Genomic DNA, 21,949 nt, shown 5'->3' with positions numbered 1-21,949 from the left:
AAGCTGGTGGGGGGTTGTGGGGGGGGTGGGAAGTGGGGTTGGGGTGGGTGGGTGTGCAGGTAGCATGCTCCTCATCGCGAGCCTGTCTGATTTTCATTCCAGCGAAATTAAATGGAATGAATATCAGGTGGGTTCAACAAAGGGCGTGAGATTTGTCTCACCAAATTAGCACCCGGATGATGAAAATGAAACTCAACTCCATTGTTTCATTCAAATACCAATAGGTGGTCTCACATCTCATCACTTAAACGCCCACCTCACTATAACTGCAGTCTGATGGGCAAAGATTTCTTTTCATTCATTAGCGATGTAATGAGTCCAACAATTAAAATATTGCTGGTGTTTGAATGCCAGTAAACAGAGCACTGCACAAGTCCCCGAACGTACAGAGAGCTCCTCTGTAATTCAGGTAAATGTAACACCAAAGCCAGGTAATGTTGACTGCTGTCTTCTATGTTAAACTGTGCAGACAGCAATCTGGGGCCTGTACCTGTAGTACAACTGGTCCCTCAAATAGACATTTTTTGTAAAAGCAAGTCAATACAAGTAGAACTACTACAGAAGTTTGAAGGAAGAATTTGTCATCAAACTAATGAAAGCTTTAGTGACTAATTATGAAGTGGATAAGAAATAAAATCTTTGCGTAGTGTTTTAGGATTGCGGAGCAGCTGTAAAGTCTCTGGTACTGTACTTGTGAGGAGTCAGTTTATGTGTAACTATTGTACCATTACATTGTCAATTTCATTCCAATCCCAGTAATTCACAAGTAATGTTTTCTATTTCTGGTCTCCTCGTATAATGGATTTAATGCAATGGTAACGAAATGAGAATTCTTTTGTCCTTCTGCAATAACATTGCATTTGCAGTTTCAAAGACAAATCAGAGCCCATCAGCCAAGTCTTACAATAATCTCTTAACAAGCTGAAGCATACTTATCTTGTCAATGACCAAGAGTGTAAAATCCCATTTAGATTAGCTATTGAAATGAGATATTTCCATTATAATACCCTCCATCTTCACTGAGTCACTGTTGGATCAAGTGCATCCCTCATGAAACTGTAACAAAATATATTATTTCAGTTTGGATGAAAGCTCCTTCAGTTTAATTGCATGTCAGTTCAGTAGCCTGTATTTACATTTTTCTCATATTTCTTGTTCTTCATTATCTTTGCTATCCTTACCTATGATGTTTCAAGAGTAAAAATAAGATTGTGTTGAAGTGAAAATATCACTTTCTGTTCAAAATTCAAGAATTTTCCAACTGTACTCAACGTGACTGAAATGTTCAAATCTTGCAATCTCCCTGAAGTTTAAACCTCCTGAAAGATCTCTCTGGACTGACTACACAAACTAACCCAAAAAAGGATGCTTTCCCAATAAGCAAGTGGGTAAATGCACAGCCTGGTGTCGTGCAAGATACACAGACCAGAAAATCTCAGGTTCAACCCCACTGCCCTTACCTGTATTAATTTACTTGATCTCAACCTGATCAGTTCCAAATTTACAGAGCTACAACAGTTGAAGCTCTTACAAGGAGAGGCCCAGAATTTCTTCGTAGCTGGTCCAGTTCCGTCTACCGCGCTAATTTAGTGTGAAATGTAGCAGAGCTGCACATCTGACAACATTATGCTGTGAGGATGGGGCAACCACGAGGAAGCTCCAGGCCATCTTTTGGAAACGGGAGGCTGGAAGCCAGTCAACAAATGACAGACAGCTGTCCCTGCAGTGCATCACTAGCTTGAATCAGGACAAAATTGGCAGCTGGGGAAACCCAGTGAAAGAGGAAAAGACTTGTATTTATGTAACACCTTTCATGACCTCAGCACATCCCAATGTGCTTTATAGCCAATGAAACACTTCTGAAGTCTAGTCATTGGTGTGATAGAATCATACAAAATTTAAGACACAGAAAGAGGCCACTTGGCCCATCGTGTCTGTGCCAGCCGAAAAACGATCCACCTATTCTAATCCCACCTTCCAGCATTTGGTCCATAGCCCTGCAGATTACGGCACTTGAGGTGCATATCCAGACTCCTTTTGAATGAGTTGAGGGTTTCTGCCTCAACTACCCTTTCAGGCAGTGAGTTCCAGACCCCCACCACCATCTGGATGAAAAAGCTTTTCCTCATCTCCCCTCTAATTTTTCCACCAGTCACTTTAAATCTATGCCCCCTCGTCACTGACCTCTCTGCTAAGGAGAATAGGCCCTTCACCTTCACTCTATCCAGGCCCCTCAAAATTTTGTACATTTCAATCAGATCTCCCCTCAGCCTTCTCTGTTCCAAGGAGAACAACCCCAGCCTATCCAATCTTTCCTCACAGCTGCATTTTTCCAGTCCTCAAACCTCCTCTGTACCCTTTCTAGCACACTTACATCCTTTCTGTAATGAGGTGACCAGAACTGCAAACCGTACTCAAGTTGTGGCCTAACCAATGAGTTAAACAGTTCCAGCATAACATCCCTGCTCTTATATTCTATATGTCAGCTAATAAAGGAAAGGATTCCATATGCCTTCTTAACCACCTTATCAACCTGTCCTGCTACTTACAGGGATTTGTGGATATTCACTCCAAGGTCCCTCACTTCCTCTACACTTCTCAGTATTTTCCCATTAATCGGGTATTCCTTTACTTTGTTTGACCTCCCCAAATGGATCACCTCACACTTCTCCAGGTTGAATTCCATTTGCCACTCTTCTGCCCATTTGACCAGACCATCAATATCTTCCTGCAGTCTACAGCTATCCTCCTCGTCATCTAGCACGTGGCCAATCTTTGTGTCGTTTGCAAACTTCTTAATCATGGCCCCTACATTTATGTCCAAATTGTGACCATGTACCACAAAAAGCAGGGGACCCAGTACTGAGCCCTGTGGAATGCCACTAGAAACAGCCCTCCAGTCGCAAAAACACCTGTCAACAATTACCCTTTGTTTCCTGTCACTGAGCCAATTTTGTATCCACCTTGCTGCATTTCCCTGGGTTCCATGGGATTTGAGTTTTTTAACCAGTCTGTCATGTAGGACCATGTCAAAAGCCTTGCTAAAATACATGCAGACCACATCAACTACACTACCCTCATCTATCTTCCTTGTTAATTCTTCAAAAAATTTGATCAAGTTGGTCGAACAAGATCTTCCCTGAACAAATCTGTGCTGACTATCCTTGATTAATCTGTGCCTTTCTAAGTGACAGTTTATCCTGTCTCTCAGAATAGATTCCAATAATTTGCCCACTACTGAGGTTACACTGACTGGCCTGTAATTATTTGGAATATCCCTCGCTCAGTTTTTAAACAGAGGCACAACATTAGCAGTTCTCCAGTCCTCCGGCACCACACCTGTATCCAGTGAGGACTGGAAAATGATGGTCAGACCTTCTGCTATTTCCTCTCTTGCTTCTTTTAATAGCCTAGGGTACATTTCATCCAGCCCTGGTGATTTATCAACTTTCAAGGATGCTAGTCCCATTAATGCTTCCTCTCCCTATTTTTATCACGTCTAATACTTCACACTCCTTCTCCTTAACTACAATATCTGCATCGTCCCCCTCTTCTATGAAAACAGATGCAAAGTATTCATTAATTCTTCCACCCCTACACATAGGTTACCTTTTTGGTCTTTTATGGGCCCTACTCTCTCCTTAGTTATCCTCTTACTCTTAATGTATTAATAAAACATCTTTGGGTTCACCTTGATGTGCTTGCCAATATTCCTTCATACCCTCTCTTTGCTTTCCTAATTTCCTTTTTGATTTCACCCATCCACTTTCTATACTACTGTCGGGTTTCTGTAGTATTGAGTTCACTGTGTTGGACATAAGCTTTCCTTTTTTGCCTTATCTTACCCTGTAAGCTCTTTGACATGCATGGGGCTCCAGATTTTGCCATCTCACCCTTTTTCTTTATGGGAATAGGTTTAATCTGAACCCCTTGAATCTTCCCTTTGAATGCCTCCCACTGTTCTGACACTGGTTTTCATTCAAGTAGCTGCTTCCAGTCCACTTTCGCTAAATCACTCCACAGTTTAGTAAAATTGGCCTTGCCCCAATTAAGAACTCTAACTCCTATTCTATCTCTGTCCTTTTCCATTATGTTAAAACTAACTGAATTATGATCACTACCACCAAAATGCTCTCCCACTGCCACTCCTTCCACCTGTCCATCTTCATTCCTAAAGCCAAGTCTAAAACCGCACCCTCTCTTTGATGGAGTGACATTCTTATAAAAGAAGTGAGTGTGCAAGAATTTTCTCTTTACTTTGTCTCCTGACTTATGCTTGTGACGACTCTTGCTGGTGTAATAGTTCCACGGGTGCCTTCGCATACTTCTAATAGTTCTTCTTTATGTCTGAATCTAGATACACAGAGTGTCAGCCAGCTACAATATAACGAAGGATATCATTGATGAGCCATTATGATGTTCTTATTGGAGATCCATACATTGACACTATCCAGCAGGGATCACTCGATAACGATCATCAGCAGGAATTCTGGATGATCTGCATTTTCCACTCCGGGAGCATGAGGGATCAAAGTTACTGCTCTGACTGCAAAGAGAGAGAAAGTGCCCTTTTCTCATAAAATCTGATCTGACTGTTGTGTGTGCTTTTAAAAAAACCTGCACTCCAAACCGGTTGCTGAGTCCAATAATCATACTCATGAAGTATGTAGGTTTGTGTGCAGCATAAACACTGGCATGGACCAGTTGGGTTGAATGGTCTGCTTCTGTGTTGTACATTCTATACAATTCTGTGTAATACACAAAAGGTACCTCAATCATACACAAATCAAAAGCTTCTCTGTCACAAATCCTTCAAACCCAATAACAAGGAAAATGCACCGTTGGCCTGTACCCAATGGGTAGGAGGAGGTTTGTGAAGAATTCCGCAAATAGTATTGAGCTTCATTGGCAAAGTTGTCTCTAAAGAACTTCAATTGCCTCTTTCATTCCACACCACACCACCCCAACCCAGATGATAACATTCTGTTGGCTTCACAGTTTTCACTTCCATTTGGACATATCTAGAAGCTGCCTGTGATGGAAAATTGTAACTTGCACCAAAGCGAAAAGCACAACCAGAATGAATTAACTTCTTTAAGAGATATCATGTAATTCAACAACACAGTGGTCAAAGAGCGAGTGCTGAAATCTCACGTTTCGTATTTAAAAAAAAATAAGTATTCAAGTGTCTTCAAAGAAACTATGATATGGTCATAAAACCTTCAAAGCCAATGAGCACTCTCTTTATCTACTGACATATTTCCAGACATGCTTGAGACTTAGTTTTTTTTTGAAGTGGGTTTTGATATGCTTTCAAGTATTTGAAATCAACTTCAGGAAGGCTGTACAAAAGCGGAATTTGTGAAACACATGGTAAACAAGAATTCAAAGGATTTTTCTTGAAAAGACTCAAAATTAAACTTCAAAAGAAAATTAGAAGTTAATTAAATAAACTTTATCTGACTAATGCAATTCTTGCTTCACCAATTTAATTCCCTCTTCGCCTGAAGATCTCAGCTGTTCTGTTGGGATGCAGTTCCACAGCGACCAGTAACCCTCAAAAACCCTGATCCAGTGTGAATCCAGAAAGAGTGTGCCGGAAAGTCATGACAAAGGGCATCAGAGTCAAGTACCACCCAGTCCTCACCCAATTTACACTCACATTCACTACTAGCAGGAGTCACTAGAAAGGAATTGTAAATTGTATATTAATTGAATGCAAGTGGTGGGCATTATAACTGGGGATTCACTTGTCCCCCTAAGTCATGGTGAAAGAGGAGGTAGTTGCGACATTGGATGGGCTAAAAATTGATAAAAAGGAGGTATCAGAAAGGCTGGCTGTACTTCAAGTTGATAAGTCACCAGAGCCGGATGAGATGCATCCAAGGGTACTGAGGAAAGTAAGGGCAGAAATTACGCAAGCACTGGCAATAATCTGCCAATCCTCCTTAGGTACAGGAGCGGTGCCAGAGGACTGGAGAATTGTAAATGTTACACCTTTGTTCAAAAAGGGGTGTAAGGATAAGCCCAGCAACTACAGGCCAGTCAGTTTAATCTTGATAGCGGAAAGCTTTAACAAACAGTAATCCAGGATGAAATTATCAGTCAGTTGGACAAATATACATGAGTTAAGGAAAGCCAGCACAGATTTGTGAAAGGCAAATCATGCTCAACTACCTTGTTTGGGTTTATTGATGAGGTAACTGAGGTTGCTGAGGGTAATACGGTAGATGTGGTGTACATGGACCTCCAAAAGGCGTTTGATAAAATGCCACAGAACAGGCTGGTCAGCAAAGTCAAAGTGACAGTGGCAGCATAGATACGAAGTTAACTGAGTGACAGGAAACAGAGTAGTGGTGAATGGTTGTTTTTCAGACTAGGAGGAGGGAGACAATGGGGTTCCACAGGGGTCGACACTAGGACCACTGCTTTTCTTGATATATATTAAAAACCTAAACCTGGGCATGCAGGGCACAATTTCAAAATTTGTAGATGACACAAAACTTGGAAGTATTGTTAACTGTGAGGATAGTGATAAACGTCAAGAGGACAGACAGACTGGTGGAATGGGTGGACACATGGCGGATGAAATTTAATACAGAGAAGTGTGAAGTGACGCATTTTGGGAGAAAGAATGAGGAGAAGCAATACAACATAAAGGATGCAAACCTAAAAGGGGTGCAGGAGCAGAGGGACCTGGGGGTATACGTGCACACATCGCTGAAGGTGACAGGGCAGATTGAGGAAGCTGTTAATAAGGCCTATGGGATCCTGGGCTTTATAAATAGAGGCATAGAGCACAAAAGCAAGGAAGTTATGATGAACCTTTATAAAACACTGGCTCAGCCTCAACCTGTGTCCAATTCCAGGCACCACAGTTTAGGAGGATGAGAAGGTATAAGAGAGGATGCAAAAACAATTTACTGGAATGGTTCTGGGAATTAGGAACTTGAGTTACATGGATAACTTGGAGAAGCTGGAGCTGTTCTCCTTGGAGAAGGTTGAGAGGAGATTTGATAGAGGTGTTCAAAATCATGGGGAGTCTGGACAGAGCAGAAAGGGAGAAACTGTTCCCATTGGCAGAAGGGTCAAGAACCAGAGGTCACGGATTTAAGGCGAATGGCAAAAGAACCAAAGGTGATATGGTGAAAAACTTTTTGCGCAGTGAGTGATTAAGATAAGGAATGCACTGCCTGAGAGTGTGGTGGAGGCAGATTCAATCATAGCTTTCAAAAGAAAATTGGTTAATTATCTGAAAAGAAAAATTTGCTCCGTTACAGGGAAACATAAGAAATAGGAGCAGTAGTCGTCCATACAGCCCCTCGAACCTGCTCCGCCATTCAAGATGATCTTGGCTTCAACTCCATTTTCCTGCCTGTTCTCTGAAAGGGCAGGGGAGTGGGACTAGCTGAGTCACTCTTGCAGAGAGCCTGCACAAACACAGAAGGCTGAATAACCTCCTTCTGCACTGTAAGCATTCTATGATTCTATAAATAGGAACAGACTAGAACTCTGGCTGTTGGCTTTGGAGGTGCATGCTTGAAATGTTCATCTCTGTAAATAAATGCTTATAAACTGTGTCAAGACTGGCTCCACTTCTATCCTTCACCACCTAGCTTTCAGAGTGTAACAGGGAACAAGCCAATTTAATTCTCATTAATCAAAAGTGTGCTGACATCAGTTGCAGCCAATATCGCTGAGCCTGGATGAGAGGAATTAAATTCAGCACAGGCCAGGGATTGAACCTGAAACCTGGAATCCTGGTTTGAATACTTCAGTTACTTACTGAACTTAACTAGCTCATCAAGCTGCTGTTTTTTTAAAAATCAGTGTTCCAACTTCAAGCTATGCTAAAAAAGAGTTAAGATACAATGGAGGATTAAAGGTCTCAAAACTGAATGAGGCATCTTCAATTTTCGTGTGTTTTATTATAGGCAGCGTTTTGTTGACAATGCCACCACTAGGTAGCGCTGCAATGGCACATGTGCAAATGCAGCCTGTGCCACTAAAACGTCACAGTCTGCGATGTCAGGCAGCTGTCAGGATTAAAGATGGCGCTGCTCAAATAATCATACAATGGCAACCTAAACACATGGCAGCACACAATGGCCAGAGGGCAGGGAGCAAGCAGGCTGGGGAGAGGGGGGAGCGAGCAGTCCAGGGGGAGTGAGCAGGCCGGGGAGGAAGCGACTGGGCCGGGGAGCAGGGGGGGGGGGAGCGGGAGAGAGAGAGAGAGAGAGCAGGCCGGGGAGGTGGTGGGGGGGGGGGAAAAGGGGGGAGGCGAGCTGACAGGCGGGTGAGCCAGCAGTTGGGGTTGTGGCAAGTGGGCGGGGGCGGTGAGCGTGGGCTGGGAGGTGAGCGAGCAGGCGAGTGGCAGGGGGGAGGAGGAGGGCGCATTCGCCACCAGCAAGGTCTTCAGCCGCGTTCTCCCCGCACCCGCTCTCTACCCGCTCACCAGACCCCCTCTCCCCCCACCCTTGCTCTCTCCAGCCCGGATGCCCCTACCATCTGCCCGCGTTGCGATGACCTCACCTGCGCATGCGCCAACCCCATGTGCCCGCATTATGCAATGACGTCATCTGCACATGCGCCAACCAGTCCTGGCACTGCGGAACGCAGCGCATGCAGAGGTTAGGAACCAATGTGCACAGATTGGCGCAGTCGGATGACGTAAGCTGCCGGTTGCGTTGTCAGCAATCACTTTGTTTATTATAACAATCACTGTCTAACAAGGTGTCAAAATCTAATAGCTCAATGGGTAAAACCATCACTAGTAGCTTTAAACCATAGAGCACAAAATCACCATGGTCAATTTTCTTATCTGTGCCATTAGCTAATCCCAGCCAGTTGGTACATTATCCAGGCATTAAAATTCTCTTCATTCCCCTTCAAGATAGTGGGTGAGCTAGTTAAATTTCTTTGTAGAAATAAAAGCTATACCTTATGTCTGGCAGTGGCACGTGCTCCGTTTACATCTCCTCAGTGTGAAGTGTTCATTTATCAGCCCATCAACCTCATCACCACATTAATCTGGAGAGTTGAATGAGTAAGCGGTGAAGCCATCTGTTTATCTAATGTGTGACAATGCCTCAGGTGGTGAATAACACTCTCCTTACTTGGCATTTAGTTTAGTTTTAGAGATACAGCACTGAAACATGCCCTTCGGCCCACCAAGTCTGTGCCAACCATCAACCACCCATTTATACTAATCCTACACTAATTCCATATTCCTACCACATCCCCACCTGTCCCGATATTTCCCTACCAACTACCTATACTAGGGGCAATTGCTAATGGCCAATTTACCTATCAACCTGCAAGTCTTTGGCTTGTGGGAGGAAACCGGAGCACCCGGAGGAAACCCACGCAGACACATGTAGAACTTGCAAACTCCACACAGGCAGTACCCAGAATTGAACCTGGGTCGCTGGAGCTGTGAGGCTGCGGTGCTAACCACTGCGCCGCCCTACTGTGCCACTCTGGGACAGTATTTTCCTTAGTTTCCAGAGTGAAGATGGGGGTAGGGCAGGAAAGTAGAGTTCAGGTAGACAATCAACCATGATCTTATTGAATGGCAGAGCAGGCTTGAGGAGACGATAAGACCTACTCCAGCTATTTCTTAGGCTATGAATCCAGCGCAAGCCTCCATTAATGTTAACTGGCATCACTTCAGTTGTAAACTCCACACGTGGCGACATTCTGCACAGTAGGAATGTTTTTTGCTATGTTTTATCCTTTCCTCCTTTCTGCCCTGAAGGTGCTGACTCTTACTGTCATGCCATGGCTTCATAGCTGCCAGTTGCCCTTACTTTAGTGGCTACCCCTTTATGTGCAAGCCTGATAATGAATGTCATTTGGCCATGGAGGGTATCGAGTTGAGCCTAATCCTGTTCTGACCTGACATCGCTGAAGGGCTCAATGGATGGCTATCAGGAGGACGGATCCTACCTAGCTGATTTTGCCTTACCTAATCTAATCCCTATCTCTTTTCAAAAGAATTAATTATTGCTTTTATTCCACAGTGATCATAACCTGCTCCTTCGAGCAAACTGCAATGAAGAGAGAGTGCATTAATTCGCCATTTACTGACCAGCAAGTTTGATCATATCCAGGGTTACAGAGACTAAATCTGCCCTCACCCTCCACCATGAGACCAACTAACTGAGCGCAGATCAACAATCGAACCCGGGTTCGATTCCGGGTACTGCCTGTGTGGAGTTTGCAAGTTCTCCCTGTGTCTGCGTGGGTTTTCTCCGGGTGCTCCGGTTTCCTCCCACAAGCCAAAAGACTTGCAGGTTGATAGGTAAATTGGCCATTATAAATTGTCACTAGTATAGGTAGGTGGTAGGGAAAATATAGGGACAGGTGGGGATGTTTGGTAGGAATATGGGATTAGTGTAGGATTAGTATAAATGGGTGGTTGATGTTCGGCACAGACTCGGTGGGCCGAAGGGCCTGTTTCAGTGCTGTATCTCTAATCTAAAAAAAAAACCAGCAACAACTTGCATTTATGTAGCACATTTAACATAGCAAAATGTCCCATGGCATTTAAAAAGCAATTAACAGAATTTCCAACTTGCTAGCCAAATGTTAATACATGAAACAGGAAGTCCTTTTGAATGCTGATTGTACACAGGTAACAGAAGTGTTCGTTCCCACTGAGGCCTTCGCCACATTTGTTTATCCAAGTTTGAGCCACAAGGTGATCTAAAATAGTGCTCAAGATTGATGCTCGAAGCAAATGCACCAGTGTGAAACTGAGCCATGGAGAACAGAAGCATCTAAAAGGTTTGGTCTCTAGCCTGTGTTGGCTGTGAGCCATGGTGGCAGTTTGGAGATTCAACTGGATACAATGGGCATGAAATTGATCTTTAGTGGCAGCACAAGACAAGCGTTGGCGAATCAGCAACTTGTTCTATACCCCAGTTGACGTAATGTGAATAGGATCGTCAAACCTCCAGGATGGTCCTGGAGTCCCCAGGATTTGCAGATTAATTTCAAGGACACAGCTGCTCACAACCCAGGAAGAAAATCATAAGGGCATTAAAAAAAAACTTCGAGCCCTTTTATTAGTTCTGAAACTAGTAGAGATGGTGAGGAAAAGCTATTTGACTGGGCAGGGTGGTTGAAGGCAAAATGTCATGCGATGAAACGTTCAGGGATTGGTCCAGCCAGAATCGGCATCTCTTGATATGAATAGTAAAGAATATAGTGGGGTGTAAAAGGGGCTGCCAATGCACGACTGCCAAAGACCAAGTTTAACCCCAATGTTCCAGGGTTAAGGAAGGAGTTTCTGCTTCCTGATCAGGACTAGCCAGTAATGCTGGTTGGAAGCACTGTGCATGTGGGCAACAGTGATTGGAGGAAGGCACTTATGAAACCAGACAGGACCCAGTGCTTTCAGGAGAGCAGCAGAAAAGGGAAGAATTTCAAAAGGGCTGAAACTTAAGGAGTTTGATAGCAAAGTGACTTGACTTGGTTGCTCTCTGAAACTGCACTGATCCTGCAAATTTCCTACCTGTCAGGCTGCTACTTTATTTTATTAATGGTCTTGTGAGGAACAATGTTAAAATGATCAACTCTGAAATGCCATTTTCCACTCTCATGCTTTTTAATGATTAAATGGGAGTATCAAGAAAACAGCGTGAAGATGGAGATAAAATGTGTTGCTTTGTTTCAGTAATGGGCTCATGATGAATGCTTTTTGCTCACTTACTTAGCGTCTGTGAAAATAATTACAACACTTATAATGAAAATAAAGTCTGAATGACAGTGTGTCATTTCTGTTTTATTGGTTTGTTGACCCTGCAGAGCACTAAGTGCCATTAACTCAAACAACCAAATAGTCATAGCAGCTGCAGAATACCATGGAAACCAAAAGCGCTACACTTTGTAAGGCAGTAGTAGTCATAATACAGCCTGGGGCCTATCTGCAGCCTGACTTACTTTCACATGAGCCTCAGTAGCTCAGGCCTCTGGGTTTCCACTCATAACCTGCTCAGACGTAGGAAGTTGACTGAGCAGGTGATTGCTATTCTCTCTTCTTTCCCCAGCAGGGCTGCCAATATAGTTGGGCATATCCCTGGAAGTTCCATCACATGACCACCCACCTTCAACCATCCCACCCATTTAAACAGTCTTTCTTCCCATTGATGATACTTTTATAATTAACCAAAAGTGTTCAATAGAAGAACTGCATTTTTTTTGAAAAATGCACCTATAATTTTTCTCCTGGGATGCTCGTAGCAGTATCCAGAAGACTAATTTTTAACTCCTGGAGATTCCAAGGCCATGTTGGAAGGTTGGCAACTCTATTTTCTAAGCAAAGGCATTACGCCAGCTCTATCCCAGCTTTCATACAGTAAGTGAAAGGGTCTAATTAAAATAGAACCATTGATCTTTGTGCTATTTTATCTTCTCTTCCATCAGTTATCTTCCCTCCTCCTTTCCTGAAAGTATCTATTCCCTGTTGGAATACAATTCCACAGGAACTAGTCACCATTTTATACTTCACCCAAGAAGCCTTCTTTTTTCATGTGAGGGCTTGAAAAATATTAGTGGATTAGTGGACACAAGAACATCACAGTCAAGCCTGATGCTGCAACTTAGTTAACACACTTCCCACATTCTGCACCCCATACACACTTCCACCAGTGGTTGTTGGTTAGGGCTCAAAATCTGGAACTTTCTTCCCCCAAAAATTACTGATGCTGAGGGTCAATTGAAAATTTCTGTTTGGTAAGGGTATTAAGGGTTATGGAACCACAGCGTGTAGATGGAGTTGAGATACAAATCGGCAATGATAAAATTGAATGGCATAGCAGGCTCAAGGGGCTGAATGGCCTACTCCTGTTCCTATGTTCCCAAGAACCTGAGCTATTTTTCCTCTCTAACCCCAGGGGTATTGAGGATAATTATAGCAAGGTCCACTGACCTCCTCACCAAATTCTCAATGGATACCCTGGTAGGCAATGTACTTCAGCAAGAGTACAAGTTTGTAAAATCTATCCTTACATTTTACTGGTACATGGAGGGAGCAATGCACAATGGTTTACATTGACAGTAACACTATGAACTAACTGTTTCCTTTAAATTAAGAATTGACAGTTTCTTTTAGAATAGAAAACCTCTGCAAGTAGAATCACAAAAAGACTTGCACTATTTTTAAGCTCATGTTCTTAGTATTAACAACAGACTTTGTCATTACCTGTCCCAGATCTCCAGATTTCACTTTGGTAATAAAGCTTTGAAATTTAACACACCAACACATCTGTCAGCAATACCAAGAACATAGTCATCAAAATAATCCTGCCAGTAAGTGTCTCAGCACGGGATTCAGAGTCAGCCTACCAGAATGTACGGCACAGACAGCTTTACAAAAAGTCAACCAAGCACCTGACATCACTCAGACCAAAGTTAGGCAATTGATTCAGCGTCACAGAATGGTTATAGCCCAGAATGAGGCCATTTGGCCTGGAATGTCCCCGCTAGCTCTCTGCAAGAGCAATTCAGCTAGTCCCACACCCCAGCCCTTTCCCCGTAGCTTTGCAAATTTTCTCTTGAAGTGTTTATCCAATTCCCGTTCATTCAATCGGTCTCCACCAACTTCTCAGGCAGTGCATTCCAGATCCTAACCACTCACTGCATGGCAGCTGAAAGCAAGAAGAGCTCCAAACTGTTATTAATCAGTGTGGATGCGATCAAACCTGGTGGTCAGTAAATGGTAGATGGAACAGGTTCTGCCTGACTGGCAAGGAACAACATATCTTCGGAAAGAGACAGGTGATCACTTCAATCGTTTCATGTATCATGGCATTTTGTTATTATCAGTACCTGGCAAAGTATTCACCGCTTACGTTCTGTTCCATGTGATGGAGCTCAATGATCCAAAGGGAAAAGTAGTGGAAGCAGGAGAGGAGTTAGGGGCAGTAAGCGTTGGCATGGGCCAAGAGATTTTAAGGAAGTTTTTGAAAGAGTAGGGGAAAGAAAAGGTGTTAAGCCTGCTGGCAGAAAACCTACTGGGTAAATTTCTGTCTTCATGACCTTTAGTAGTGCCATTACAACAAAGACAAAACCCCCCTCGATGTGTATTCGTGGACCATTTTATGCAGCTATTTCTGATCTCAAAAAAATCCTTTGATTTTATCAACGGTGAGGCCTTATAGCTTCTGCTAACTAACTTGGGTGCACCAGCAATAGGTCTGGGAGTACTTTGATTGCAAGACTGTAATATCACTAACTACTGTCAAGCAGGAAAGCAACCCAACAACCATTGCATTCTGCACTAAGTTAAATGCTCATCAAGAACACGTTACAAAACATTTCAACTCAGCCATAACAGGAGACTATGATGGCAGCAATGGCTGACCCACCAGTTCTAGGTGATACTTTTAATCAATTTGTGCTCTGCTGACGATGTGCTAATTTCTTTTTGCAGAAAAAAAGCAGTGTCCATCAGAGACATTTAGCCCCTTAACCCCAAAAAAATAGTCAGGTTTGGAATAAGAATCAACTGGTCTAAGATAAAATCAACACAGTTATCTGTAAGTTGTTCATCTGCAAGTCAGACGTGACTGCAGAGAATGTGTTAGTTGATTTACTTTGATATCAATATCCCCACCAATATCACAGAAGTGAAAAGAAGAATTGGTCTTGCTGTATTCATTAGGCTGAATTTTCAGGCCTCTCTCCTGTTGCGATAGGGGAGGTAGCACCCCAAAAAATCTGAGCAATACCCTACCGCCATCACCGTGCCTAGGGCAATGTTTCCCTGAGACAGGTTGGAGATCAATTTAAAATCCTAATTGGGATCCCTATGATGTTTATGGGACCCCGTTTGCCATTTTTATACTGAACTAGATGGAGGGTGCACTGTGCAGGTTTCAACCAGAATCAGCTGACAGCACAGGATCCCAAAGATAAGTTCCTCTCTATATTTGTGAAGCTGAAGGATGGATGGATCCCAGGTTGCTAAAGGAAGTAGGGGTGGAGATACCGGAAGGGCTTGCCATAATCTTTCAATCTTGCCTAGACATGGAGGAGGTGCCAGAGCATTGGAGAGTGGCAATGTGACACCCTTATTCAAGAAAGGGTATAGAGGACAGTATTAGCAACTACAGGCCAGTTAGTTTAACATCAGTGGTAGGGAAGATTTTAGAAACAATAATCAGGGGAAAACAATCTACAGGAACTTGGAGATGTTTGAGTTAATTAAGGATAGCCAGCACGGATTTGTAAAAAACAGATCATGCTGGAGTAATCTCATTGAATTTTTTGATGAAGTAACTGAGAAGGTTGATGAAGGAGATGCAGTGGATGTTGTCTATATGGATTTTAAGAAAGCGTTCAACAAAGTACCACATAAAAGGCGGGATAAATAAATTGAGGCTCATGGAATAGGAGGGTCAGTATCCAATTGGACAAAAAATTGCCTCAAAGACAGAAAACAGCAATTCATAGTAAATGGTTGTTTTTCAGACTAGAGGATGATAGACAGTGGTGTTCGCCAAGTTAGGACCACTGAGTTTTTGCTATATATAAATGACTTGGATCTTGGAATACAGAATAGAATTTCAAAATTTGCTGATGATACCAAATTTTGAAAGTGGCAGGATATATTGAAAGAGTGGTTAGCAAAGTACATGGGACCTGGGCTTCATAAATAGAAGCACGGAGTACAAAAGCAAGGGAGTTATGCTGAACCTTTATAAAGCTCTGATTAGTTCCCAACTAGAGTATTGCATCCAGTTCTGGTCACCACACTTCAAGAAGGATGTGAGGGTCCTTGAGAGGGAGCAGAGGAAATTTACCAGAATGGTTCCAGGGATGGGGGATTTTAGTGACAAGGTTAGGTTGGAGAAGCTGGGTTTGTTCTTGATGGAGCAAAGGAGATTGAGGGGAGATTTGATTGAGGTGTACAAGATTATGACAGGTTATGATAAGTTAGACAAGGAAACGCTGTTTCCATTAACTGATGGTACAAGGACTCGGGGACACAGATTGAAGGTTTCAGGCAAGAGAGATGCAGTGGGGATGTGAGGAAGAGCTTTTTTTTTAATAAACAGAGCCTGTTGCATATTGCTGAAATTGCCATCCTGATTAGCTCTCAGCTGCAGTGACGATCAGTCTCTGACATGCAATGACAACCGTGCTATCTGCTCCACATCAAATGGCATTAATACAGCACAAATGTCACCACCTGACAATGGACGAATGCTCACCCATCACCTGCAACACTGGCCAACCAATTGTTACACTACTTCGACATGCTGCTCGACAACCCTTCAATGTGATGGTTAACCAATTCTCTTTGCCCACCTGTGCTCCAGTATGGAAACATGCACAAGGGTGATTAGGCTGAGTTGATATCATCCAATGATATCTATTCCACAAACAGCCTGATCAACATTTCACAGAGCGGAAGCAACAGTTGTCACTGTGTTTCTGAGTCCATTACAACTTTGTCAGCCACGTGGACTTGATTAATTAAGCCTCTGTCTGAGAACATTAAAATATTTCAGCAAGCTTACAGAAGTTTTGCCTCACATTTTTTCAGCACTGCTGGCTGTTAAATTGTTTTTTTTATTTCTTCCTTCATCTTTTCTCTTCACATCGTTATCTTCTCCGAAAGATGCTGACTCCTTGCTGGAGTATATTTCTATGGGCACTTTCAGGTACCTTAGACAATAAGTGTTGGTATGCCCTTATCTAAAGATCACAGTCAAGCCCTATTCTGTTATCACCAAACATCTGCAGCATTCACTGGGTAGCAGACTGGGAATCCTGGGTGGTTTTTGCTCTTCCTGTGACGCAGAGATAAATCACTGCAACACTAATGGGACAAATCTTGTGAACATTAATCCCACCATGTCAAGTTGTGATACTGTATTCAATAAATCTGGTAATTTCTGGGCTAGCATCAGACACAAGAAATGCCAGATGGTCATAAAACCCAACTGGTTCACCTAAGCCGAAGGGAACTTTCCCTCCTATCCAGTGTGGGCTACGTGTGACTTTAGTCCACCATAAGAGATTAACTATTAAGCTGACAAGACATCTGATATACCCCCAATGTTGTTGGCTCCACCTCCCTATCTGGAAACTCAGTCCAAGTTTAGACCACTCTTTGCACGATAAAGCATTTCTCAGCATTAGTCCAGAAATATTCTTTGATCAGTTTGAATCTGTCTTACAGTCAGAGAGACCAGAAAAATATGGTCTCTTTAACCTAGAAAGGAAATGACTAGAGGGGAGCTCAGAGGGATATGGAATACATCTTAGAAACAATAAATCTAGTTTTGACTATTGAGGTCACCGTTGAGTCACTCTCCTTTGAAGGCTGAAAGATGAGAGAAAGATGAGCCTTTCCTCAAAAGCAAGTCAAAGACTGAACTAAGGATCAATCTTGCACGTCTCTGCACGGTCTTCGGGCTCATGTCTCCCTTGTTTTCCACTGACCAAAATCAAACACAACACCCTTATCCAAGCACTGTATGATTTCAGCATGAACTCTCCTGTACTCTTTAACAATATGGTTCAGCATTTGAATTGCTTTGTCAATAGTCGCTCTTTGAGTACCATCTCAGGCTATCCTGCACATGTAAGAGTGACTGACTAAATAGGTCATTAGCTGAATACAATTACATGATAGCATAGGTCACCTATGAACCTGGAGGGTAAGTATTGTCACATTATTGTCAGTTAACAGATCAGTCAATTTCATTAGAGCCTTAATCGCACTCATTGATACAAGTGAGAAAGCTTACACCATTCCTAATCATATTACATTAGAAAATTCAAACCATCAGCAATGCTTCGGTGCTCAGGAATTAGCCTTGAAGATAAATGTAAAAACTGGTCTGGTCACATCCAATTGCTCTTTAGTCCATCACATTTAAGACACCAGCCTCAAGCTAGCAAACTTTGTGCCAGGCTCAAAGGAACAAAAGCAAGCTCCATTTGTAGGCCAATATCCATTGTGGAACAGTGCCCAGCTCAAAATAACACTCAGCTAGACCAAGTAAGATTGTACTCTTGGCAGCTTGAGCTGAGTGGAACGGACTCTCATTCCAGCCAGCAAACAGATCACCCTCTTCTGCAAAGCAATATATCTACAGAAAAGAAAGAAAAAAAACTGCATTTATACAGTGCTTTCCTGTCTTTGGGTTGTTGCAACATTCTCCTTACCAACAAAGCATCTTGTATGTTATTACAGTGAAACTACAACAGTTTCTAACTTATACCTCACGTATAGCATGAAGCACCGAAAATAGCAATGGGAAACACTTCAGTGGTATAAAAAAAAAAGGTCTCACAAAACTCTGGAGGCATTACACCACACAAGGTGGTTTTACTCCCTGCCACTGGAAACCAAGCACCAGCAATTATAAATATTCCCTCTGCCCTGCACAGCCAATCCCAGGGTGCAATTATTTTCTGCCAGCCAGGAGCAGGCCTATATTATTGCGGAAAGTATGTGGGTGGCAAATTCAAGTCAAAAACCCAACTTGGAATGAAAGAACATAATCTTAACAGAAATGTACTTGCTTATAAATTGGGAATGGTAAATCTGTTGTTCTTCAACTGCTGTTGATGCTTTAAATTCCATCCACAGCATAAACAGGGTGAATTCAGAAGCGCCAAAAGGCAGCACATATTGGGCAGCAGCTTTGTGTAACATCTACGTGTATTCTTCATATAATAATTACTGAGATAAAGGATCCTTAGATATAGCCAATGAGTGACTAGTTATAAAATTATCCAGTCACCTTTTCCCCTCTCAAACCACACACACCCACCCCCACACACACACACATGGCCTTACCACTCTTGAGTTATGAAGCCAACCAACACATGAAACAGAAATTAGACCTCAGCACCTAGAAGTCTATTTACACATTTGTATTTAAATTAATAGGATAGGCCAGGAGTTAAAAATAGCCTCAGAATATTCTGAAGAGACTGCGGGGGAAGACTGTTCTGTGCATTGCACTGACTGAGAAATGTTCCCGATCACAGCACAGTGCCAGAAAGTGCTTCTAAATAGGTCTCAGCCACTGATCATGAATATGCACTGTTTCTGGCTCCCTCACCAACACAGACATTTCCTTTAAAACCCTTTTTCCAGTATGGCTACCATAAAAATGCTTTGTGGAGACTTTTTACTCGTCATAGACTCATAGAACTCATAGCACAGGAGTCAGCCACTCAACCCATCATTTCTGTGCTGGTTCTTTGAAAGTGCAGTCGTGCTTAATCCTACATCTCCACTTTTTATCCGTCACCCTGTAAGGTCCACATCCTGATCTACCCGTTCAACTCCCTTTTAAAATTATTCATGAAATCAGCTTCCTTTTCAGGTACAGCATTCCAGGTCCTAAAAACTCAGTGAATATTTTCTCATGTCCCCTCTAGGTCCTTTGCCAATGATTTTAAATTTATGACCTCTGGTTATGAACCTACTTGCCGCAGTGAACAGCTTTTCTCTATCTACTCCATCAAAACTCTTCCCTATCATCTTGAAAACCTCCAGGAGGTCACCTCTTGACATCTCTGTTCAAAAGAAAGCAGACCTAACTTTCCCAATCTCTCCTCATAACTGAAGTCCCTCATCCTTGGTAACATCCAGGTAAACCTACTCAGTACCCCAAGGCCTTTACATCTATCCTGAAATGTGGTGCCCGTAATTGTTCACAATACTTCAGCTGGAGCCCAATCAGTGATCTACAAAGTTGTAGCATGTTGTCTTTGCTTTTATGTTCTATACCTCCGTTTACAAACCGAAGTAATCCATATGCTTTTCTCAAACCATCCAATTAACTTGCCCAACCACCTTTAAGCATTTGTGTATATGGACACTGAGGTCTCTCTATTCATCTACACTTTTCAAAACCATGCCATTTACAGTATACTGTCATTCCATATCAGTTCTCCTAAAGTGCATCACTTCATGCTTCTCTGTAATGAACTCCATCTGCCATGCTGTGGTTTTGAGTGCCCTGACTGAGCTCAAGCATGTCGAGACCAACTGGCACATCCCTAACATAAAGAAAAGCAAAAAGAATTCAAGTCAGTCAACGTCCGTAAAAAGAAAAGACGGGTTGAAAAGTCTTTCTAGTTGCTGCTGCACCTGCTGCATATTTCCAGATTTTTTCTGTTTCTATCCAGTCTTCACAAAGATGAGTTAACTCCATACAGACCAGATCCCTATTCGTCATGACTGCATTCCTGTTATGCCATTTCTTAAATTCCGTGTTCTGACTTTAACCCCCTTTTCTGACAACCCATCCCAGCTGTCGATTGCCCTCTGTGTAAAGAAATAATTTCTGATGTCAGGGCTAATTTACTCTTCACAACCCTGAACATGTGCTCCCTTGACCTTCTAAAACATCACGGAGAAAGATCTTTCATGGCGGACGGAATGGTATCACCGAAATCAAAGTCACGGTCAACCATAATGCAGTTTGCTGCATTTCCCACTACAATTAAGAACTAGCCTGTTAGTGGTATGATGAGGTGCCCTGACACATCGAAGCCATGTTTCATGGAGTATAAATCACTGACAGACATCTTATTTTGATAAGGTGGTGATGATCGATTGTTCAGTGACGTCCACGTCCATAGTTAAAAAACCAGTGACATACTCTAATAAGCAATTAGTGAAGAACTCAAAGTTAATGCATGTACAACTGTCTCGCCATCTTTACAATTGAACAAAAGAGTAAGTTCAACATGCAAAGTAATTATAAACCTTTCACTATCTTCCATGTACACCAAGAGATTGATTTACTGATTTACCTGGGTAAGATTATACATAATGTTTCTGACAATTGCTGCTCTTAAACAATTGCAGATGACAAAGAACCCCTTATACAAAGAGATTAAGTATTTCTCTTGTTATTTTGACAAAGGTACAAGGAAACAAGTACGGACAGCAAATTGTCAGACACAAAAATATACTGATGCTCTTAGAAACCACTGTAAAAAGGGCACTGGTGCCATTATAGAGAGTCCAAGGTAGGCTCAGATTCAGCTCAAATACTGTGTTCGTTGTTAGCACACTAATAATCTATTCATTTAAGATCAGTGTTGTCAATAGCAGCACAGTAAATCAAATGAGGCCGTGCTTCTGGGGGTTTATGATCTGCTCCAACAGCTGGTTCTACCAGCCTTTCCAGAGGCAGCAACAATGCCTAAAGGCCAATGTAAATATCATTGCCAGAGACATGAGTTTTCTATCTTGAGTGGCTCAACCCAGTCTATTGGACTAGGTTAGCGACAGGTTTTGGTCATTTGCTGGCCTTGACACATGTTCCCCATGCAACAAAGCAGGTCCAAAGACTAGAAACAAAACAGTGACATGTGCAGTTGGACTCTCTGGGCTCGAAAACAATGGCAGGCCACACGTCGTGGAGCCACCGCGATATTAAGCACGGCGGCTCATTTAAATAGCCAGGGCGGACCTTCCCCACCAATGACGTGGAGGGGATGGGCAATGGCGTGCACAGGAGCTGACACCATTTTTAAAGGGCTTCGATCCCTACCGTTCAACTTAAATATTTAAAAGAGACATTGAATGAAAAAAATTTAAAACATTTATTTTGCCCCTCTCCCATCCCCCCTCCAATAACTATCGAATTAATTACTTGCCCTCTTCTCACCACTCACCCCCCCCCCCCCCCCACCCATAACACCTTGTCGACCTGGCCTTCCACCCTCCCCCCAACAAAGTGCATAAACATTAACCTAGAACCCTTCCCACCATTCCCTATACCAATGATATTACTTTGACCCCGCTCCAAGAAACTTGCCTCCTCCCCTCTCCCCACCAATGTTCCATCTCAGTTCCTCGGACCAGGATCCGAAGGTGCGGGAGTGCCGGCCAGCGGCACAAAGATCGCACTAGGACAGACGGCGGGGACGTGGATATAATTAATTCAATGATTTTAAA

The 21,949-nt window shown here is 42.7% G+C and overlaps 1 protein-coding gene across 6 annotated transcripts in view; it reads right to left on the bottom strand.

Moving 5' to 3' along the window:
- ptprub (protein tyrosine phosphatase receptor type Ub) overlaps nucleotides 1-21,949 on the bottom strand; it is an 833,961-nt gene that overhangs the window by 504,551 nt on the left and 307,461 nt on the right. The gene's annotated exons all lie outside the window — the stretch shown is intronic.

The sequence above is a fragment of the Heterodontus francisci genome, chromosome 31 (genome assembly GCF_036365525.1).
Source record: "Heterodontus francisci isolate sHetFra1 chromosome 31, sHetFra1.hap1, whole genome shotgun sequence".
NCBI lineage: Eukaryota > Metazoa > Chordata > Chondrichthyes > Heterodontiformes > Heterodontidae > Heterodontus > Heterodontus francisci.
The sequence above is the reverse complement of the archived record's forward strand: the minus strand, read 5'-3'. Positions and strand labels throughout refer to the sequence as shown.